This window comes from Phocoena sinus, chromosome 3 (genome assembly GCF_008692025.1).
Source record: "Phocoena sinus isolate mPhoSin1 chromosome 3, mPhoSin1.pri, whole genome shotgun sequence".
NCBI lineage: Eukaryota > Metazoa > Chordata > Mammalia > Artiodactyla > Phocoenidae > Phocoena > Phocoena sinus.
Genome location: NC_045765.1, coordinates 140,376,514 through 140,381,485, shown reverse-complemented (window position 1 = coordinate 140,381,485; position 4,972 = coordinate 140,376,514).

Sequence of the window (4,972 nt, the reverse complement as noted above, 5' to 3'; positions counted from 1 at the left end):
AGTAATACTTCCAAGCATAAATTTTATTCTCTCACTACAGTGACTAAGCCACTATAATGGCTTTTCATTGGTAACAGGAAGAGAGGAGACTACTTAGTACATACTAGAAGGCCCTACGTGGTCCTGTCCTTACTTGCCTAGTCTACACCTGCAACTTTTACTACTCCTCCAGATATACCAATCTTCTTTTGCAAACCCTCTAATATGCTATGCTTTCCCCATCACCCCACCTCAGGGCCTTTGCAGACGTTGTAATTTCTTCCTGGAAGTCATTCTGTGCCTAGTTAACTACTACTCATTCTTCTGATCTCAGCTGAATTAGCAATCTGTCAGGGAAACCTTTCTTGCCCTCCTTCTCTCCTCAAAGAAGGCCCCTTTCCTGTTAGATGCTCTCACAGCATTCTGCACCTGCCCCTCTTAGCACTTCTCCCAGCTTGTAATTAATTCTCCAGCTGCATAATAATGTGATTAATGAGTCTTCCCTTTTAATTTTTTTAAATTTCTTCCTTCCTTCCTTCCTTTATTTCTTTTTGGCTGTATTGGGTCTTCGTTGCTATGCATGGGCTTTTTCTAGTTGCGGTGAGCAGGGGTTACTCTTGGTTGTGGTATGCGGGTTTCTCATTGTGGTGGCTTCTCTTGTTGCGGAACATGGGTTCTAGGCATGCAGGCTTCAGTAGTTACGGCATGCAGGCTCAGCAGTTGTGGCTCGCAGGCTCTAGAGTGCAGGCTCAGTAGTTGTGGCGCATGGGCTTAGTTGCTCTGCGGTATGTGGGATCTTCCTGCACCAGGGCTCGAACCCATGTCCCCTGCATTGGCAGGTGGATTCTTAACCACTGCGCCACCAGGGAAGTCCTGAGTCTCTCCTCTTTAAATAATAAACTCTGTAAATACAGGGAACACTACTGTTCAGTTCAACATTTTATCCTTTATGCATAGGCAGTGGTCTGGCTCTCAGTGATGCGTGGTAAATTCCTTATTGGTTGAATGAATGCATGAGTTAATTGCCAAAAGGGAAGCAGATTTGTATACTGGCTTTGAGAGGCCTGTAGAAGATTCAAAGGAAGATGCTTAGCATGTGGTTGACAGGCAGGTCTCTGTGGTTGAAAAAGCACTCATCGTAGAATCAAACTGTCAGGGTTTAAAACCCAGCTTAGTCATTTACTATCTGTGTAACCATAAGCAAATTTTGTTACATGGCTAAACTTTAGTTTCCTCCTCTGTAAAATGAAGATGATAATAGCATCTATCTCACTGGTGGTGGTTGTAAGAGTTAATGAAATCACGAGCATACACTAGTTAACCCAGTACCTTGCACATAGTAGGGACACATGAATATTGTCATTGTTGTTATCATTCTGGATGTCTAAACTACAAGGAAATGTTGGGACTAACTACAGTTTTCAAATCATTCAGGATGGCTGAAGTGACGAGAGTGGTTGAGATTGCCTAGAGAGAGAATACAGAGAGGAAAAAAGGCCAAAAGAGAGAATACCAAAAGGTTCAGAGGGAAAGAAAACAATCTACAAGGGGTTAATCAGAGAATCAGAAAAAAGGCAACGAAAGTTTGGCGTGAAAGAAGACAAGAGATCTGATTCTTTCCTATTTGTTATTACTTTAAAATAAATCCATGCTTTGGCAGCTAGACCTTAAAATGATTGGGAGGCAACGTCACCATAAACAAAGTACTTACTGAGTTCTCTAGAAACTATGTACTTTGGCTTAAGAACATCCTTACCATTTAGAAACCAGGAAGTCAATGTTCTTCCTCATTATTATATTGAAGAGTATCTTCCTTGGTCCTTAGTTGATCTAAAAGACTGGGATGAAACAACACATTGACGGAAGAGGGAAATGGCTTAAAGAGTTTTCCAGCAAGCAGTGCACAGACCTACATGAACACCAGGGTCCTCTGTGTACCAAAGAATTTGCTGCAGACCAAATGACTGAGTATATGTCATTTTTTAATGATTGAAAAAACAGCAGCCTGCTGACATGTTTCATATCTAATTCAATTAGATTGAGTGGATTTTCACTCCTAACTACTCTCTATTACCTCTGACATTTCCAGAGTAAATGGAAAACTAGAAATTGCACACTTTGTTTATGGTATTGTCTACTTTTCCTTCAGGAAAATAAATGACTGTTCAAAAAGATTTTATGAGAAATTCATCTTCAAGGGCTGCTACTCTACCAAGTGACTGTGCCCTGTTGTAACCACAGCATAAAGGGGATGATCTGGCAATCAGGAACACACACACACACACACCACACACACACAAACACACACACACACACCACACACAAACACACACACACACACACACACACACACACACAATGACTCCTCACAGTGCTTGCTTCCAGGTGGTAAACAAAATAATCAAGTCTCAGAATCAGAAAACACTTTTAGCTAGATTTTAAAATGGCACTTGGGTTATGTTATGGCCTTTTCTACAAATAAAAGCTCTTATAATTTTACATATGTGGATATGACAAGAGCAAAACCAGAGTGGTTCCAATTATCTTACCAGATTGAAAGTGCTGAATCAGAGTTCCAAAGTGAGCCCAGCCATCTATCCCCCGTGAATGATTCAGAGAACTATGGCTATATATTATTCTGATCCACCTCTGGTTCAAAATTTACGGTTGCTATGCAGGACTTCTATGGACTGTGGACTGTTCTCTTGACTAGCTATTTCCGGAATTTGTATCTTTGTATATGCAAATTCCAGAAAGAATGTAAGCAATGAGATGACAGGTTTGCCTCCATTCATGAAAACTTCCAGTTTCATTAAAGAAACCACATCAACAAATATAGTCTGTGTGGGATAAGACACAAAGATCGTGCTCTGTCACTATTCACTGTACTAATTTAGAGAATTTACCACTGACAGGAACATCTACACAGCGTCATCAGTCTAATGACATTATACCCAGTGGGAAAGACTCTCCTTTTTGAGCTGGCTTGTATTTTATAGAGTTATTGTAAGAGTCACAGTCGCTCTAGAATATATTTTGAAGTCATAGTGACCAGAAATACTGGCTTTGATTTGGAAGTTGCAAATATTATTTCTCTGGGTTCTCACGTACCTCAGTCAGAGGTAGTCTTACTACTGGAACCAGTTTTACCCATTATAGTCGCACATGGAACCCAGAACAGGAATGGTGGGTAGGGAAATGAAAACAATAATTATGAGTGCCAAATACCATACTTGAGCAGTCAGCAAGCTTGCCAATTATATTGTGGCCAATGGCTTTAAAACCATCATCATCATCCTCTGAATGATAGATGGCAAAGTAGAAATTTATCTCCAGTGTTACAACAGCCCATTTGGGCTTATCCAGTGCATATCACTTTCCACATAGGAAACACATTCTGGGAAGCAGTAAGTGAATTCAGAGAGGACAGAAAATGGGGGGGGGGGAGGCGGGGCGGGGAAGCAGTTCATATTGGAACTTGCTTATCTTTATACAGTCAACAAATGTGAGAACCTGCTACAGACAAGGTGCAGAAGGCAGTACTGAGGACATGGTCTCTGCCTTCCAGAATCCTAGAATCTAGGCTAGTTAAATTCACGGAGCTACACTCTCCTCATAAATCTACGTTCTGCATGATCTCTTATTTCACTAGCTTTTGTCCCTGAGCGGTTTCCTGGAACTATAATTTGAGGACCAATTTATTCCTTTTCAGTAGATTTCCGCTCTCTTCCTTTGAATTCTCAGCAATAATAATCTGATTAGCAAGAAGGCCAGGACCAAATATTAATGAGATAATTATGATGCTTTCTTACACCAGGCAACCAGGGACTTCTGGCAAGGACCAGTAGGATGGAAAGCAAGAGGACGAGGATAAAATGCTGGTTTCCAGAAATGACTTAGGCTCTCTGATATCCTCACTGAAGAAGCAAAATCTAATAATAAACATCAAAAAGACAAGAGCATACACCAGTGAGGGGGAAAACAGTGAGTAGAAGGCTCTGAGAAGAAAAAGTACTTATTGAAAGTTCACCTGTAGCATGGGGACCTAGCTTATGGAACTTCTCTGCACATACTCTTGTAAATATTTCTCCTGAAACTAAAGTATGTTTTCTAAAATATTTTTTTTCTTATGGGCATGTAACGAAGTCACAAATTTTAAGTCACGCTACCATTTAGATATAAATAGAAAATTTAATTTCTTAATTTCTCTTTAGACAATGCCTTTCTCTTGAGCCCCATATCTTGGCTAGCAAAAAAAGAGACAAAATATCTGAGCTAATTTAATACTTAATTAAATCCAATAATTTACACATCTTTCCCTAAAACAGTGAGTGGATGCTGGTGAAAGAAGTGTGTGGCTTACACTTCTTTTGGTGTGAGTCCTCAGGGAATGTTCTGGCACCCACTGGTACCCAAGAAAATACCACTTATTCTCTTAGTCAGTAGGCAGTGCTAAAGTCAGCACCTGGCTATTCAAGGTCTACTTTTTGCCTAGAGAAATTGCTCCCAAGGAGCATCTGCAGTTTCCTCTCTTTCTGATTCAACTCTAAGCTTTACAGACCCAAATAGATCCCTTCCTCATTCCTCATGGTCCTAAGACCTTGCAGGTCACCTCCAACTTTGGCTATGGGATCACCTCATCCCACTATCATCGCCCTGTATGTTTTATTAGTCCATCCTTTGACAAAGGTTTTACTGACAACTCCCCATACAGTTAGTCAAAAAAACTTTTTTAAAAATACGTAACACAACAGACAGTATCTGTATGCTAGACATCAATATAACAGGAGTCCCTTCTCATAACTGTGAAAACAAAGCAAAACCTAAAAACTTAGTTTTGGTGGTGGACAGGACCTCTGGTTCCCCAACAAATGAACTAAAATATCCCAGCAGAGAATTAAAACCAAGGTGTAAGACAGGGAAGGGATGAGATTTTAAAATAACTGCTTTTGTGACACCCCAAAAAAATGGAACTGGAAAAAACAGGTTTGGG